General features: G+C 41.4%; 1 long non-coding RNA gene across 1 annotated transcript; it reads left to right on the plus strand.

Annotated features, from left to right (window-relative positions):
• The first annotated feature begins 6,797 nt into the window (after positions 1 to 6,797).
• LOC147584083 (uncharacterized) lies at positions 6,798 to 11,583 on the plus strand. The gene is made up of 3 exons (XR_015255150.1): positions 6,798 to 6,883; positions 9,906 to 10,001; positions 11,135 to 11,583. It is a non-coding gene; the product is annotated as an uncharacterized LOC147584083 (long non-coding RNA).
• The last annotated feature ends 8,335 nt before the right edge of the window (positions 11,584 to 19,918 follow it).

Consider the following 19,918-nt stretch of genomic DNA (forward strand, 5'->3'; position numbering starts at 1 on the left):
CCATACAGAGAAAGACAGATACCATATGGTTTCACTCTTATGTGGATCCTGAGAAACTTAAGAGAAACCCATGGGGGAGGGGAACAAAAAAAAAAAAAAGAGGTTAGAGTGGGAGAGAGCCAAAGCATAAGAGACTGTTGAGAACTGAGAACAAACTAAGGGTTGATGGGGGGTGGGAGGGAGGAGAGGGTGGGTGACGGTTACTGAGGAGGGCACCTTTTGGGATGAGCACTGGGTGTTGTATGGAAACCAATTTGACAATAAATTTCACATATAAATAAAAAAAATAATAAAATAAAATAAAAAAAAATAAATAAAAATAAATAAATAAATAAATAAAGACTACCAGAAGCAGTTTGCTTTCAGCTGACAAGACCAACAATATACCTTCACTACCCTACTTCAGAGGTATAACCAAGTCTCCAGCCCTATGTCATAATTTAGTTGACAGAAATCTTGACTGCATTTCCCTTCCATGAGTATCACACTGATCCATTACATTGATGACATTATGCCGACTGCACCTAGTGAGCAAAGAGTAGCAACTACTCTAGACTTATTGGTAAGACATTTGCATGTCAGAGGGTAGAAAATAAATCTGATAAAAATTCAAGGGTCCTATATCTCAGTAAAATTTCTAGGAGTCCAATGCTATAGAACATATTCAGATATCCCTTCTAAGGTGAAAGGTAAGTTGTTGTATCTGGCTCTCCCTGTAATCAAAAAGAGAGAGAGAAGGAGGAAGGGAAGGAGGCAGGGAGTATAATGTTTAGTGGGTCTCTTTGGATTTTGGAAGAAATAAATTCTTCATTTGGCTGTGCTACTTTGGCCCATTACTAAGTTACCCAAAAGTTGTGAGTTTTGAGCAAGGCCCAAAACAACAATAGGCTTGGCAACAGATCTGGGCTGCTGTGCAAGTTGCTCTGCTACTGGACCATATGATCCCCCAGATCCAGAGAGCAGTGTCAATGGTAGATAGGAGTGCTGGATGGAGCCTGTGGCAGGTCCCTATGAGAGAATCTCATTACAGATCCTTAGAAATTTAGAGAAAAGACCTGCCATCCTTTGAGAGATCTACTCTCCTTTTAAGAAACAGCTCTTGGCTTGCTACTAGGCCTTAGTAGAGACTGAACATTTAACTATGGGCCACCAAGTTACCATGCAACCTGAACTGTCCATCATGAACCGAGTATAATCTGACTCACCAACTCATAAAGTTGAGTGTGCACAGTAGCACTCCCTTGTCAAATGGAAGTGGGGTATATGAGATCAAGCCCAAACAGTTCCAGAAGGCACAAATAAATTATATGAAGGGGACCAAACACCCATGATCACTACTCCAGCTATACTACCTTGTCTCACCCAGGCTTCACCTATGGCCTCAAGGGGAGTTCCCTACAAATAGCTGACAGAGGAAGAAAAGACTTAGGCCTGCTTTGCAGATAGTTCTCTACAATATGCAGGCATCACCTGTAAGTGGAGAGCCACAGCACCACAGCCCCTCTCTAGGACATCCCTGAAGGATAGTAGTGAAAGAAAATCCTCCCAATGGGCAAAACTTCAAGCAGTGTACCTGGCTGGTCATTTTGCTTACAAGGTGAAAGGGCCAGACGTGTGTTTATTTACCATTCATGGGCTGTGGCCAATGGTTTGGCTGAGCAGTCAGAGACTTAGAAGGAACGGGACTGGAAAACTGGTGACAAGGAAGTCTGGGAAAGAGGTATGTGAATAGACCTCCAAGAATGGGCAAAAAGGGGAAGATATTTATGTCCCATGTTGGAAGATGACCTAAACAAAGAAGGTTTTAACACTTACTTGAATAGGATAATCTGTTCTATGGATACCAGTCAGCCTCTTTTACCAGCCACCCCAGTCATCACCCAACAGGAGCCCATATGTTCATTAGCAAACTGTCCATGGTGGCAGGAATGAACATTACACATGGGCTCAGCAACGTGGATTTCTACTCACTAAAGCAGACATGACTACAGTCACTGCTGAGTACCCAACCAGCCAGCAGCAGAAATGAACATGGTATGAAATCAACACTAACATTTCTTGGGGTGATCAGCCAGCTATCTGGTGACAGATTCATTATAGTGGGCAACTTCCATCACGGAAGGGACAGTATTTTGTTCTTACTGGAATAGACATTATAGGTATGGATTTGCCTTCCTTGCATACAATATTTTTGCCAAAACTGACAGCCCTGAACTTAAGAAATGCCTTATCCACTGACATGGTATTCCACATACCATTGCTTCTGATCAAGGCGCCCATTTCACAGTAAATGAAATATAGCAATAGGCCCAACCTCATGGAATTCACTAGACTTACCATGTTCCCCACCATCCTGCAGCAGCTGCCTTGAAAGAATGGTAGAAGCGCCTTTTGAAGACTCAGTTACAATACCAAGTAGGTGAAAATCCCTTTCATGGCTGGGGTAAGGTTCTCCAGGTGACTATAAATGCTCTGAATCAATGTCCAATATATGCTTCTGTTTCTCTCATAACCAGGATTCATGGTTCCAGCAATCAGGGGGTAGAAATGTGAGGGGCATCATTCACTATTACCCATAGTGACCCAATAGCAAGAGCTTTGCTTCCTATCCCCACACTTTATGTTCTGCTGGCTTGGAGGTCTTAGGTCCAAAGGAAGAAATGATCCCACCAGTAGACAAAACAATAATTCCATTGAACTGAAAATTAAGACAACCACCTGGCCACTAAACTAATTGTTTTATAACTATACATTGTTGGTTTACAGTTATGCGAATGATTTTCCTTTTTAAGTTTGTTTATTTATTTATTTATTTTGAGAGAGAGAGAGAGAGAGAGTAGGGGAGGGGCAGAGCGAGAGGGAGAGAGAGAATCCCAAGCAGGCTCCCCACTGTCAGCACAAAGCCCGACACGGGGCTTGAACCCATGAACTGTGAGATCGTGACCTCAGCCAAAACCAAGAGTCTAACATTTAACCATCTGAGCCACCCACATGCCACACAAATGGTTTTCTTCTATTAACTCAGCAATTATATTTTTAAAGATACTCCTGAATTTTCTGTGTGGAGAGGTTTTCAGGACATCTAGTCTGCAGTGCTCCCGGGGAAGCAAAATACATTATCAACAGATTTGCACTCTAACTTAGCATGTCCCTACACAGCTATGCAATTATAAGCAAGTTTTCTTCTCTTCAAAATTATAAGGCTTAAGAAGGTGAGCTGAGTTTCTTTAACATGTGATCATATGACTCTCTATTCATTCTCAGCTGATAGATCACTCTGTTATGTCATATTAAAGGCCTTTTTTTCTGTTTTCCAAGGTTTTAGTAAATGCCAAAAATATTGATCCACCCTCTTTTAGGGTCTAGAGTTGACTGCACATTTGAAGAGTCAGAAAATAGGCTGTTCCTAAAGCTACGCCAGATTATGCTAACTTCACCAAGTCACTTAAACCCCATTTCCCTTTACCTTCTTACCACTGTTATGGAAGTTACTGCTTTAAAAAAAAGCATAAAAATAGCACTAGACTAAAACTTGCAAACCCAGTCTGTAAATAGGAAAGTGAGGACCCTAAAAGAAGAGAGAATAGGTAGAAAACAGGTGTTCCTACCTGCCTAATGCAGCTGGTGGCCCCTTCTTTCAATTCCTGTCGTTGAATTTTAGATGAAGGAGAAAACCTGGTATTTTAGCTCTGTCATTGACCCTGAGTCATGTATGAGCAGGACATATCATCGAGATTCTAATGGTATGGGGCACCTGGGTGGCTCAGTTGGTTAAGAGTCTGATTCTTGATTTAGGCTCAGGTCACCATCTCACAGTTTTGTGAGTTTGGGTCCTGCGTCAGGCTCTGCACTGTCAGTGCTGAGCCTGCTTGCCTGCTTGCCTGCTTGGGATTCTCTCCCTCTCTCTCTACCCCTCCCCTGCTCATGCTGTCTCTGTCTCTCCCAAAATAAATAAATAAACTTAAAAAAATTTTTTTAAAGATTCTAATGGTACAAGGAGCAACTTTAGCAATTCTGAGTGCAGAACAAACATTGCTCATGAGGTGGGATCTAAGAGGATCAACTTGAAAACTGGTTCACTGTGTCAGACTTAGGAAGGCTAAGGTAGAAGCAGAACGGACAGGGAGCTTCCTTTCACTTTTGCTCAGAAAAGCATTGCCGTAATTGTTGAAGAACCATCCCCTTCTACGTGAAGTCCCTAACATTGCCCCCCTGCTCTCCAGTGGCTCCTCTTCACTTCCACACAAGGACGAGTTCTCAGTGGCAGTCTAGCTTCAGCGAGACTCCACAGGGAGCACTAGCATCTGGGCAGTTCACAGAGTTATTCCACCCTCAGGCATGGGGACTGGCTGTAAGAATACCTATTTCAGTCTATCATTGGCTGAGGACTGCTCCCTGGGGCTGGGGCTATCATCTTTTAGGATATGGCTCCGGTTGGATCGAGAGCTCCTCTCCAGAAGCAGGGGCAGCAAGCCTTAGCCGCAGCACTTACAGAACCCAGTGCGGGAGTGGAGGAGTGCACCGGCTGGTGATGGGGTTCTGCATGGGGCACCCATATAATTCATTACAGTTGCCAGGACTTCACGTTCCTATAGCAAAGTGTGCTTGCAGTGAACGTGGCCCTGTGGGTGGTGTATTAAAAGGAACAGGTGGGCTTTCCCATATTCCTAACACTTTTTTTTTTTTTTTGGAAGCTGCCCTTGATAGAGTTTGCCATCACCTCTCAATAGTCAATACCGACAGTGAACAAAGAAGGAAGAATATTCCTAAAAACTCCTTTCAGAACTGCACTCCCACCACAGTATTTTACTGCCTTATTTCAGCGACCTCTTTTTGAAACTCACTGAGAATACCAGAGCTAATTTCAGGCTTCCTATGTCTTGCAAAGGGCAGAATATTCTTTATAAGGAAAATATATTTGCATTTAATTTAATTTAATTAAGCACAGCAAATTCTTTATCATCTGGGCCTAACCATATTCAACTGCCATATAAATTCAATATACAACAAGGTAATGTTTGGCACAAATACTAGAGCCATAAAATATGTCCCACAGTGCTACAGCCTAGATGTTAAGACAAGTATTAGATATGATCTTAGAAAAATTACAATAGACATATTTGTATCAAAATAGCACCATCTAGTTCCTTATGAAAATAATAATTCATCATATTAGTATAGATGGAAAGTTCAGATTCAAAAACACTTTGAAAAGCAATTAGGAAAAACATGTCTGTTTGCTTCTGCTTGTAGATGCATCAGTTCTCTCTGGTGGGATATTCAAGAAACCAGTAACTCTGGTTACCTAGCTGAGAAAGATGATTAATACATAGGCTTTTAGCTTTTTTGCTTTTTAAATTTTGAATCATGAGAATGTATTATACTTCCAACAGTTACTAAGAACATTTTATCCTTCTGAGATTCCTCCAAATATATGGATTTGAATTTTTAGGAGTTTGCTTAAGATGATTTTATATTGATACAGGTAGAGGAAGGATAAACTTTCACTGAGAAATAAGTATAATGATGTTAGAAATCATTGACTGTCTATTATTTGTTGGCTACTTTGCTAAGAGATTTATGTGCCTTCCTGTTTAATCCTCATCACAAAATTTGGGAAAGGTGCTGTTTTCCCTATTGTACAAATGAGAGGATTAAGGCTTATTATGGATAGGTAGCTTTTCTGAGATCTCATAGGTAGTAAGTAACTAGTATAACCTGTTGCTGTATAATCCAGGCAGTCTAACTATTGGGCCTTTTAGCTAAAAACAAGCTGGTAGACATTTCCCAATCTGAGTCCTTTATTGGTTTTTAACTCATTTATAAACTCTAGTTAGTACTTTTATAATCATTCACTCTCCTTCAAGTTAGCATTAGAAAAATTAGTGTCAGTGATTGTGTCCTGCTGGGACATCTCTAGATCAGTCCTGAAACATACAGGCCTCAAGGCCAGATTAACCTTAGAGGCCAGAGGATGACCCAACCATGAGAAGATCACTTCCTCCCCAGATTCAGGTTCTATCTAAAATGAATTATTTGATCTATGAGCCTGAAACCCAGTTAAGGAATGGACATTGAAGTCAGCGCCTGGGATTGGTCAGACACATGGTACAAAACAATCACCGTTTGATCCACTTTATCTCACTATTGCACATTTTTCAGAAATTTGCCTAATTAATGACCCTACTTTCATAAAAACATGGATATATGTAAGTGCTAACACATTAAACTTGGAAGGGGAAAAAGAGATTTCCCAGACAGCTCTGACCTGTGTGCTACATTGTTCTAATTCCGGAACTGGGAATGACTCCAGTAGACCCACCCATGGCTGAAAATATTCTGGCCTCTTGCAACACTCACCCCAGGTGAAGACGATCTGCTGACCCCTAACTGTAGGTTCAGACACAGACCCTTGCCAAGACCTAGTCCTGTAAAAAAACGTAGAGTCTGTTTGTGTTGTTTCCTCATGAAATCAGTTAGGAATGCCAGCCAATAAGGAAGCTTTTAGAATACTCCAGGTTGGGGCGCCTGGGTGGCTCAGTCAGTTGAGCGTCCGACTTCAGCTCAGGTCACGATCTCGCGGTCCGCGAGTTCGAGCCCCGCGTCGGGCTATGGGCTGATGGCTCAGAGCCTGGAGCCTGCTTCCGATTCTGTGTCTCCCTCTCTCTCTGCCCCTCCCCCATTCATGCTGTGTCTCTCTCTGTCTCAAAAATAAATAAACGTTAAAAAAAAAAAATTAAAAAAAAAGAATAATCCAGGTAAAATACAATAGAATCTGATGTAAAACAATGGTGACAGGGATGGAGAGGGAAGGAGATGAACTGCGGAGGTTTAAAAGGTGAAATTTATTGGCCCTGAATCATCATAAGATGTGAAGACTGAGGTAAAAAAAAAAAAAAAAAAAAAAGAGTTAAAAAAACACTGCCAGATTTTTTAGTTGAATAACTTAGTAGGTGACTGATGCTATCCTTGGAGACTCTGAGGGAGAAGTTGAGGTTTGGGGCAGTTATTTTTGCCTTTCATTTGGTTTCACTTATGCTTGCTTGCTTTTTATTTTGGTGAGTTAGAAAGTGGTTAGAAGGAGGTGATTAATTGATTTCGTTTCAAAGACAAGCCCTATCTAACCAGCTTCTTGTTTCCCTTTGGTTTCTACCCCAGTCTTTGTGATATTTAAAAAGACACAAAGAGGGGCACCTGGGTGGCTCAGTCAGTTAAGCGTCTGACTTCGGCTCAGGTCATGATCTTGTGGTTTGTGGGTTCAAGCCCTGCATCAGGCTCTGTGCTGACAGCTCAGAGCCTGGAGCCTGCTTCAGATTCTGTGTCTCCCTCTCTCTATGTCCTTTCCCCACTTGCCTTCTGTCTCTCAAAAAAAAAAAAAAAAAAAAAAAAAACATTAGATAGATAGATAGATAGATAGACACAAAGAGACCCCAAAGTACCCAGGAGACAAGAATCCTGCAGTACTTGTAGGCAAAAAGTTTTCTGAGGCTAGATATCACAAACTGGCACCCATGAAACTGACTCCACCTTGGAAATTAGTTGCCGAAAATGGGGATGTTTCACTTAAAAAGACAGATGCCTGGGGCGCCTGTGTAGCTCAGTCGGTTGAGCAACTGACTTCAGCTCAGGTCATGATCTCGCAGTTTGTGAGTTCAAGCCCCACGTCGGGCTCTGTGCTGACAGCTCAGAGCCCGCAGCCTGTTTCTGATTCTGTGTCTCCCTCTCACTCTGCCCCTCCCCCACTCATGCTCTGTCTCAGAAATAAACATTAAAAATTTTTTTAAATAAAATAAATTTAAAAAATAAAAAATAAAAAGATAGATGCTTGTTTCTGTATTTGCAAAATTTCGGGTCCAGATACCCACATGACACTACCAGTTAAAGCTGACTCTTTAACCAGGGCACTTGTTCTTCATTACATCACCATCTCCTCCATCCCAGCTTCAGTTTGTACATCACCTGCTGGCTTCCCTAGGTATTCTAAGTCCCCCGCCTTAGGCGAAAAGCTTGGACTAGCTCTGAAATCCCTTCCCCTCTGTAAATATTACTCCCTACTCCCACCCCAGATTGGTGTTCACTGCCCCTATGAACCTCCTAAAGGAAGAAAAACATTTTCTTCTTAAATATAGGTTGGATATTATTCTCCCTCTATTCACTGGATTCTGGGTCATTACTAAACTGTTTTGTACTTCCATGGTAACCTGAAACCCTCCTTCCACTTTTAGCCACCATTACACCTTAGTTTAACAGTGCCCACCCCAAAAGAGACTTGGTTGAGAGAGAAAGATGCAGAACAAGTACTGTCCAGTTGTTAAGTGCCTGGAGCCCTGGATTTAGACCAGCCCTCACTCTGATAGGACCTCTGCTCTTTGCTACCCTACTATTTTCTAGACACCTAGACCTAACGTGCCAGATTAAATATCTGAATCTATCCACCCATTCCAAACACTTGATTCCGATCTCAGGATGTGCTCTTGGTACCTATTATCTCTCAGTGCTCTCTTTCCCCACTCAAAACACCAGACATTGAACCTACCATTTATCTCAGTGAGTCTAAAAAAAAAAAAAGATAGGGTGTGAGTTGTAGCAGATTTATATAGTTAAGGGAGGAGTCCCAAAGAAAACTTCTGTTATAATTAGTTGTTCTTACTGCTGGAAGTCTGCCTAATCTCTCACCTGTGTTGGAATAGAAATGTATTCAGAACCCCTGGCACACCTGGTCACCTAAAGTGACTCTCCCTATGACCATTCACATATCTAGAGACCAAATCCACCCCTCATGAATTTCCCATCATACCACTATGCTATGGTTCCTCTGTCCAAGAACCACTTCTTTCTCACCAATAGCCCTAGAAATCTGGCCAGTATCTGTCTTCTACTCATTCTGACTTTGAGTTTGAATGTCTTCTACCCATTCTGACTTTGAGTGTGTGAGGACACATAAGCCAGCTGGAAGTCTGAGAAACCTCCATTTAGATTTAAACAACTAGTTTTGTCATGGGCAACATGAATGAAGCAGCCAATATATTCCAGGTTATAGCAGTGCAGAAATGAGTAAGACATGGGACCAACCTAGAAGAATAGGCAAAAATATATTAGTTATGTATTTGTGTGGTAAGTGTTCTGACAGAACCACGATCACACTTTTATGGTATCCTAGGAGGCACAGATGAGGAGCACCTAATATCTAGCATAGTGTTTCTCAAACTTTATTGTGTTTGCAAATCACCAGAAATCTTGTCAAAATGAAGATTCTGAGTCATCATGTCTTGAGTGGGACTGCTAATCTGCATTTCTAACAAGCCCCCATGGCAATGATGCTGGTCCATGGACTAGACTTTGAGCAGCAAAGTCCTACAGAACCAGGAAATACTTCCCAGAAGAGATGGTGTTAAAGAATGAATAGGACTTACCCAGTAAAATAAAATAAAGATGGTCCAGGCACAGAAACAACACAGTTTGAAAAATCATAAAGGGGTTTTCTATTGACTTTTTAATTAGCATACATACTATTAGAACTAGGCAATCCGACTGTTGAAATTAATAGTGTTCAAAAAATGTGGATTGGCTAAAATGTTTTAGAAATACTCTCCACCATTGCCTGAATGGGATATAAGAACCCACTGAAGCCTACACCCCAAGTTCCTTAGAGACAACACTGATGCCCTTGTCACTCATCAGTCAGTGTCTAGCCAACAGTTCAGGAGGACACGGAATCCAACTTTAAATGTTGCCATGTGTGCTTCAATGAGAATTTGCCTTATGAAGTGCGGTTAAGAAACCTCAAATAATAGTGCACTGGTGCTTCATTAGAATTATATTTTGTGCCTGCTTCTCTAATAAATGTCTAACAGATGTCCATGTATGTCACAGACTATTATCTGACATGTTCTCATTACTCCTAGACATGCAGCTATGGGGGAGCAGCTAACCAGCCCTCACCATTCCAAAAGCTTTGATTGCTCTTCTTATCACCTAAACCTTAAGAGTTGTTGACTCAGGTAAGTTGACATCATATCTGTAAAATGAAGGTAGCAATATTTGCTCTGCCCCCTCTTTAAGAACAAACTGGGATAGATGTATTCAGAAGGATTAAAATATGATGAAGGTGTTTTTAAAGAGCCAAGTAACTTCAAGAGCCAGGAGGATTCTTACAGTAGCCACCAATGTAGAAGCTCCTAAATTTGCATGATCAGAAGAATAATCTAAGGTTCTTGTAAAAAATACATATTCCCAGATCATACCAATGGGAATTCTGATTCAGCTGTCTGGGGGAGGCCCACAAATGTAAAAAGTACCCCAAGTGATCCTTTATAATTTTGTTAATTTGGGGAAACTCTGCACTGTGAAATGGAATACGGGGCACCCAGAACAGAACACTCAAAACTCCATCTCCCGACACCAGGTTCATCATACAGAACAGCACACCTCTATACCACTCCCAACACCATGAATGACTCACAGCAAATATTTCCCAGTCAAGTAGCTCCCTCCCTCCTGGCAATTCATGTAAAACATGAGACTGAATTGATACTATATGCAACACAGCCTACCAAAATATTTGAGAAGCAAAGATTTGGGACTTCCAATACAATGAAGTATTTTTCTTCATCACTTTACAATCAACAAATTTCTCCTACTTGAAAACTCTTTGAACTTTTATCCTCAAACATGAGCAAATAGAATGAGTCACTTAAAGACCTACTCTGGCAACTATATCTTTCTAAAGCTGTGCTACATCAGAGTCCTGGAAGGTGTGGCCATGGGAAGAACATTACGTGGACCAGGTATCAGATATTATGTTCATTATGTTTACATAAAATATCCATGACAAAACAACCTTAGCAGGCCATCTACGTACTCGAATTGTAACTACCACATAAAGACTCCCCAGTGGTGGTCACAGCTACACACAGACAGTGGATGACATCAGTAAATTTCTTACCTGGGAGTCACAACCTGCTGGATGGTCCTCTTGTACTTCCCTCAGAGAACCAGACCCATGAGCTCCATAACCAGGTTAGATTCAGACTTAGCTGCTTAGAGAATACAATCAAATAAACCCTTCAATCCAATTATAAAATACTGCTTTAGTTTGAGGGTGGTAAACCTCCAGATTCTATTATCCCTACAGGTGCTGAAAACATCAGGCTGAAAGCATCAGTCGATTTAAAATACGCCTGTGCCGACAAGAGAATGGGAAATGGGATACAGGTTTTACCTTGAAGGCTGACTGAAGGGGGATGACCCATGGTGAATGTCACAGGTCAACTGGGCAGACTGTGTCCAAGCGAGTCAGCATGTGCTAAGGATTTCTTGCTATTTGTTCTTGTCTTTATTTTTCCAATGTGGTTGAATCTCTGTACATTTAGCCTTATAAACATCTCCCCCACTACTAATAACCAGAGAAAAAAATGTTTGTAATAAAAATGTACAATCTAGAGATCAAACCATTTTACAAAAGCTTCAAAAATATTTATATTTTCTTAGCAAACAATGACACGCACTTCAAACACTTGAACATAATATTGTCTATTTTTCTCTCACTTGATTACAGATAAATTTCAGCTTAAACACACATGATCTTCTTTCCAACTTATCTGCTTCAACAAGAAACCATGAGGGTTCTTTATCACCTGTAAAATATCTTTAAAACTGACTAGTAAGTAAGTAATGGTAACTATTTTATTAATAAAAGAAATACATTTTGGGGCACCTGGGTGGCTCAGTCGGTTGAGCCTCCGACCAGCTCAGGTCATGATCTCACGGTTTGTGGTTCAAGCCCTGCATCAGGCTCTGTGCTGACAGCTTAGAGCCTGGAGCCTAAGTTCTGTGTCTCCCTCTCTCTCTGTCCCTCCCCTCCTCTCTCTCTCTCTCAAAAATAAATAAACTTAAAAAAATTTTTAAAAATAAAAAATATTTTTTAAATGACTGTGGTTGCCAGACACCAAAGGGTTAAAAAGACATCAACAGATCCAGAGGACGAATTCACAAAGCAGTTAAATTGCAGAGTACTTACATGAAGCAATCTTGCCTATTTTACTTCAAAATGAACGCTGTGAACTGAAAATTTTAGATGAAAGACACCTAAGACCTAAATCAGAAGTTGGTCGATTGTCCCTTTTTTAAAGGACAGGGACAGACGTTGCACATCACAGCTCTCCTCCTAGATAGAGTGCTTTCTTGCAAATGGTTGTGAAATGCACACAAATGCTAACAACTACACATAACAAGCACACAGCCAGAAGAGGTCCCAGAGGAGCTTTCAAAGAAAATTCAAAATCAAAGTTCTGGTTCTCTGCGTGAGCCAGAGAGTCAGTTCTGTCACTAAGTATCTCAGGCCTCACCTTCCTCACCTAATTATGGGAAGCGCATCTGTGCAATGTGTCGTGAAGGATTACCAGGGGGACGAATGAGATAAAGTATAGAGGCAGCGCAATTTCAAATAAGACTTCCTTTACCGTAACTTTTCTGCTAAACACTACCAGCATTTTCATTTTCAGCCCTTGTATCAATTTAGTCTGTGTTTCTCCTCTCCTGACACCCTTTGTAACCAGTGTGCTGACCTTCCTGCTTTGTGATTGTACAGGGTTCCCTTTATTTTCATTTTCTGTTTCCCCGACATAACCACCAGCCCATATAACCACCAGCCCTTAGTACAGCACCCCATTCTTTTTTTTAATAAGTAAACTCTACGCCCAGCGCGGGGCTCAAATTCACGACCCCAAGATCAAAAGTTGAACACTCTACTGATTGAACCGGCCAGGTGTCCCCAGTACCCATTCTTGAAACTACCTCACCACTGGATAACAAGACTTTTATTTTCACTGATTAAGTACAGTAGATCAGCATGACATGGTGACAAAATTGCACACTTACCCAAGGAATCAGAGCAGAGGTGTTTCCCCTAGATGAGTGGCTAAACTGTGGTTATCAGAGCCAAAGGCACTGGGGCAGAATTATCATCTTCTAATCATTAGAGACGCATCAGGCAATTTTTATCAGAAGCTCATAAAGCAAAGACATCCACACTAAACCATGAGGAAGTCTGGAGCAATGGCCTATTTCCAAACCTGCCAAATTCACTGAGTAAATTAGAGCAAAACTCACCTACCCTTTCCCACTTCCTAATATAGTTTTCATATATTAAGCAGTTATTTTCATCATCATGATGGACAAGCCTCCTTATGGCAACCATGACGCATTCACTATGTTTCAGTGATTATATGGCACTGAGCTCCCCCCCACTGACCCCTTTTCAGATTTAAGACAGAAATAGCTTAAAATTAACAACAACAACAAATTACATGTGCTTACAAGTATATACCCTTTAACCAGAAAACGCGGTAACACAACTCCAGGAGAGTGAGGTTAACAAAGACGGGGGTCATGTCAGCCAGTGGTGTTACCTACACCAGGCCTGTCCTGCTGCCACACCTGGGCAACCGTTGCCTGACAAGAATCAAGCTTATTTATTTGGTCAATGCCACTGTTTCTCATTTAAGTCTTCCTGCAAACATAGAATACACATTCCACTCTTATATCGTCTCAATTTTGTCAAAAGCCTGGCATGATGAGAAGGCAGCTGAGATTAAAAAAAAAGAGCAGTGAAGCAGATTGCAAAGAATATTATGAAATTGTTGTTCACTTCTGCTTTTTTTTTAATTTTGCCCTCCTCTGAAAGTAACCACTGAATTACTTCATCTTTCCATCTGTCTACACACAAGCTCTTTGTGAAGATTAAGATACATAGTTAACAAATCCATTGGTTACTTCACACTTAGCACTAAATCTCAACAGAAAATAAAAAAATAAATAAAAAGGTTTACGGTCTTTTCCCAAAGAGGTGTGGAGAAACTATTTTCTGTTATTAAAAGCATAAGGGAAAAAATGAAACTTATCTACGAGTCAAGAGACTATTTTTATATGTGACAAACACTGTATTTTAGCCAGGCATTGTAACATCAGTAATTCCCTTTGGAAACCAAATTTCCACTGTGTAATCGTGCCTCTGGTGACTTAGAACTGAGTCAGTTCGAACGCCATGCCTCTGGAATGCCAACTGGCTGTGGAAGTGTGAAGAAGCCTGTGTGGCCACTAACACTTGAGCGGCACTCACAGCCCTGAGGAAGGGCATCCTGGGTGCTGTGTGACGTCACAACCAGGTAGAGCACTGCCATTGCTCTAAAAGGAAAAGAATGTGGCTCCGCCTTGCCAGGAAGAGGAATCTGACCAACTTCCCACAGGCAATTCTTTCAAGGTGAGTCACTCGTGCTCCCTGAGTGCACAGGTGAAGTGCACAGGAAGGACCACTCCACCTGCCAGGCCAGCAGGGGCCACACAATCAGCTTCTGATTCCCAGTGTTCAACTCATCTCCAAACACATTTTTATTTGAATTTCTAAACCCAAAGAATATACTTAATCACCGTCCCCAGCCTTCTCTCCTTTCAGAGGCTCATTAATTTCATAGATATTTAGGTGCCTATTATGTGTAAGACATACTAGGCCTGGAAAGAGAATGGTTACAGGCGGGGAAGCCAGAATTTTTTAGTTAAACAGAAAAAAACAGAGAAAAAGAACTGAGAAAGCTCTAAGAAGTAAGCAAACAGGCCCCTATAATAGAGACTCACAAGGGGCTCATTCAAGGAAGTCTCATGTTCCCACTTTCATGTACATTCTGGTTAAAACACAGGTTCCAGTCTAATGGGTCAGCAGTGGGACCTGGGATTATACATTTCTTACAGACCTTACTAGGTCTGCTGTTGGTCCACAAACCGTATTTTTGAGTAACAAAGGTACTAGGGTTTAATCAGTCAGTTAGGGAGTAGTGGTTTTCAAAGTGTAGTCACCAGATCAGCAGCTTCAGCATTACCTATAAGCTTATTAGGAAATGCAAATTCTCAGGCCCCAACCCAGACCTGCTGAATCAGAAACCCTGGGAGTGTCACCCAGCAATCTATATTTTAATCAGCCTTCAGGGTGATTCTGATGCCCACTGAACCCCAATACAGCAGACACTGGGCCACATGTGGCTACAGAAGACTCAAGGTGTAGCCTGTCTGAAAATATGCTGTAACTGTGAATCACACACCAGATTTCAAAGACTTGAAGAAAGAATGTAAAAATACCCTATTAATATTTTTTTATATTGAATGCATGTTAAAATACTATTTGGGATATATTGGGCTAGACTGACTATACTGTTAACATTAGTTTCACCTGTTTTATTTTGCTTATTTTAATGTAACTAAAAGCTTTAAAATTATACATGTGCTTAGCATTATAATTACACTGGGCAGTGTAGTAAACTTTGAGAACTGCTCTGTAAAGCAACTGTTCTCAACCGGGACAATTTTGCCACCCAGGGAACACTTGACAGTATCTGGAAATATTTTTGGTTGCCATAAATGGGAGCAGGAGTTCTATGGAAATCTAGTAAATAAAGACTAGGGATGCTGATAAACACCCTACGATGCACAGAACGGCTCCCACAACAAAGCATTATCCAGTTCAAAATGTCAGTAGTACTGAGGTTTGAGAAATCCATTCTACCAGTGATTCCACACCTTAGAATCACTCAGGGACAGCTACAAAATACAGACACCTTTGCCCCTGGCCCATCCCGAGACTAAATTAGACTCCCTGGTACAGGGGCCATGGCATTGGTTGTTCATTTCATTTTATTATTTTAAATTCCCCAGGAATTCTAATGTACAGCCAGGGTTGAGAACACCTGTTCCAGAGGCGACACTCATTTACGAACACTCTAGGGCTTACCCACCACCCCTCAGCCCTAGACCTGAGCATTTACACTTTTATCAAGTTTCCAGGTGATGCTGAAGTTGCTGGTCCAGTGTCCTGTGGAGCGTTTACATACTGTTCAACAGAGCACTATTCTCCAGATGGCCCAGCACCCAGAGAAGGCAGAGATACTCCCTGGCTCGGGCAATAGCTTCCTCTGGAGAAAAGGACAACCCCACCACTGAAGGTGGTGGAACCTGACTGGAAGCTGAGGCTCTACCAAAGTGACTCCTCATTTTGCCGAGGCAGATGCAACTCTTTCATGGAAGGCAAGGGTGTTACACAGGCCAAGTGCTCACTTAAACCCTTGCTGGCCTACATTGCAAGCACAGAGCAAGATTTTCAGTTGCAGGTCACCTTAGTGAAACATCTTTCACTTGACTATTCAGTTCCTGACCATACATAATTTACATCACTTTAAAAGTAAGTTTTTACAGTTTATAAAATTATACAGATTAAAATAACTTCTCCCTGAAACTAATTCTCAAGAAAGCAGGAGCCAAGGAAAACTAGAGCTTTAAACAATGGTTCTCTACTCCATAATTAACTTTTGAAAGGTATATATAAAAATCTAAAATAGGCAGCCCTCCATACAGACACCCAGGCAGACAAACAGGTAGACATGTGCATGTGTGCACACACACACACTCACACACACACACACACACACACACATCATTATCATCTTGAGCATACAGCCCACCTGCTCTGCTCCAGCCACACTGGCCTGGCCACCTGCCTGCTCCTCCCAAGTGCCAGGCAGCTCAGGGCCTTTGCACTAAGACCTTTTCCCCAACATAATCTGAATGGATAACTTCCAACCTCCTCCTGGTATTTCCTCAAACATCATCTTCCCTCTCCCATCTGGACCTCTCTTTCTCAAAGCCTTTTCCTGTGTTGTACTGTTTTTCCCATTATACTTACTACATTTTATCAGTACTACACAATGTATTTATTTATTCTGTCTCTTGTTTAGTGTCTCTGCTGGAATCAAAGCTCCACAAGGGGAGAAATCTTTATTGACAGGCCTCAAATTCCTAAAACAATGCCTGACACACAGTAGGTATGCAATAAATATCTGCTGATTGAATAGGTGTTTTTAAAATCCAAAACCTTGGCACAAGAACAGACACTCAGATCAATGGAACAGAATACAGAACCCAGAAATGGACCCACAAACGTATGGCCAACTCATCTTTGACAAAGCAGGAAAGAATATCCAATGGAATAAAGACAGTCTCTTCAGCACGTGGTGCTGGGAAAACTGGACAGCGACATGCAGAAGAATGAACCTGAACCACTTTCTGACACCATACACAAAAATAAACTCAAAATGGATGAAAGACCTCAATGTAAGACAGGAAGCCATCAAAATCCTCGAGGAGAAAGCAGGCAAAAACCTCTTTGATCTTGCCCGCAGAAATTTCTTACTCAACACGTCTCCGGGGGCAAGGGAAATAAAAGCAAAAATGAACTACCGGAAGGAACCTCATCAAAATAAAAAGCTTCTGCACAGTGAAGAAAACAATCAGCAAAACTAAAAGGCAACCGACAGAATGGGAGAAGATATTTGCAAATGACATATCTGATAAAGGGTTAGTATCCAGAATCTATAAAGAACTTATCAAACTCAACACCCAAAAAACAATTAGTCCAGTGAAGAAATGGGCAAAAGACACTTCTCCAAAGAAGACATCCAGATGGCCAACCAACATGTGAAAAAATGCTCAACATCACTCATCACCAGGGAAATACAAATCAAAACCACAATGAGATACCACCTTACCCTGTCAGAATGGCTAACATTAGCAACTCAGGCAACAACAGGTGTTGGCGAGGATGCAGAGAAAGAGGATCTCTTTTGCATTGTTGGTGGAAATGCAAGCTGGTGCAGCCACTCTGGAAAACAGTATGGAGGTTCTTCAAAAAACTAAAAAGAGAACTACCCTATGACCCAATAATTGCACTACTAGGCATTTATCCAAGGGATACAGGTGTGCTGTTTTGAAGGGACACATGCACCCCCATGTTTCTAGCGGAACTATCAATAATAGCCAAAGTATGGAAAGAGCCCAAATGGCCATGTTTTCCTTGGCTCCTGCTTCATCCATGGATGAATGGATAAAAAAGATGTGGTATATATATATACAATAGAGTATTACTCGGCAATCAAAAAGAATGAAATCTTGCCATTTGCAACTATGTGGATGGAACTGGAGGGTATTATGCTAAGTGAAATTAGTCAGTCAGAGAAAGACAAAAACCATGTGACTTCACTCATATGAGGACTTTAAGAGACAAAACAGATGAACATAAGGGAAGGGAAACAAAAATAATATAAAAACAGGGAGGGGAACAAAACAGAAGAGTCTCATAAATATGGAGAACAGGGGCGCCTGGGTGGCTCAGTCGGTTGAGCATCCAACTTCGGCTCAGGTCATGATCTCATGGTCCGTGAGTTCGAGCCCCACATCGGGCTCTGGGCTGACAGCTCAGAGCCTGGAGCCTGTTTCGGATTCTGTGCCTCCCTCTCTCTCTGACCCTCCCCTGCTCATGCTCTGTCTCTCTCTGTCTCAAAAATAAATAAATGTTAATAAAAAAGATTTAAAAAAAATAAATATGGAGAACAAGCTGAGGGTTACTGGAGGGGTTGTGGGAGGGGGGATGGGCTAAATGCGCAAGGGACATTAAGGAATCTACTCCTGAAATCGTTTCACCATATGCTAACTAATTTGGATGTAAATTTTAAAAAATAAAAAATTAAATTAAAAAAATTAAAAAATTAAAAAATAATAAATTGAAAAAAATTTAAAAACAAAATCCAAAAACTCACAACTTTACTGCTTTTATTAAATTATTTCCAATTTTTTTGGGGGGGGTCTGTATCTTTGCTGTACCTCAAGGAAAGAATTAGCTTATTTGACAAGCCATCATCAAGCAAACTGAGAATTCAACCACTTTCTGAAACTGAAACACTGTCACTGTGACAGCACCATGTGAATGACAGGAAATGATCATCAAGATCAAAGATGTCCAAAGAGGCCAGACGAATAAGGGTCTGGTGAATCAGGGTATGGAGTCTGAATTATATTTTCAGGTAACTAGGAAGCCATCAGAGCGTGTAGGCGGTAGGTTAGGCAAAGACACTGAGCATCACAACATGTGGTAGATAAGACCCACTGGACAGCTCTGAGGGTGGCACTGTCCATAGTTTTATTCAGTAATCTTTCTGTCCCTGATCACCTGATGATACATAGTTTAGCAGGCTGGGAAGCACTGGATTCACTAGAAATGCAGAGTCAACCCATCCTCGGAGTACTCGTCTATTTAACCTCTAGACCCTCGCTACTCAAAGTGTGGTCTGTGGACCAAAACCAACAGCATCACCTGGAGGACGATAAGAAATACAGAATCCTAGACCCTACTCTGACCTACAAAGCTGAAATCTGCATTTTAATAAGATGCCCAGGTGACTGGGCTGCAAGTTAAAGTTGAAGCAGCACTGTCCCAGGGTACAGAATATTGGTCAATTGCTTTACTTTTAGTTCTGTAGGGACCACAGTGGGGAAAGGTAGATGAGAGAACTTTCTCCCCATTTTCTAGATTATATATTCACTGGCTGTCTGTGGCAGTGACTTATATCCTTGAATAAAGTGCCCAAAGAGACAATAAATCCTCCCTACCTGACACTGAAGCAGATGTGTTAGAAAGTTCTCCAAGTTCGGGGCGCCTAGGTGGCTTAGTCAGTTAAGCGTCCAACTTTGGCTTAGGTCATGATACCTCGATTCCTGAGTTCAAGCCCTGCATGGGGCTCTGTGCTGACAGCTCAGAGCCTGGACCTTGCCTCAGGTTCTATGTCTCCCTCTCTCTCTGCCCCTCCCCTGCTCATGCTCTGTCTCTCAAAAATAAATAAATGTTAAAAAAACTTCTTTTAAAAGGAAAGTTCTCCAAGTTCATGGTTTCTTCATGCAACATCATTTTTTCCAAACTTTTCATAGAAATTTTCTCTTTACCTTATTAACGCTTCAAAGGGTGGTCAGGGGACTCCTGGTGGTCTCCAAGACCCATTTGAGGGGTTGCAAAGTCAAAACTAATACTATGACGTTGTGTGCCTTT

The sequence above is a fragment of the Puma concolor genome, chromosome A1 (genome assembly GCF_028749965.1).
Source record: "Puma concolor isolate L17-30 chromosome A1, mPumCon1.1.hap2, whole genome shotgun sequence".
In the NCBI taxonomy this organism is placed as follows: Eukaryota; Metazoa; Chordata; class Mammalia; order Carnivora; family Felidae; genus Puma; species Puma concolor.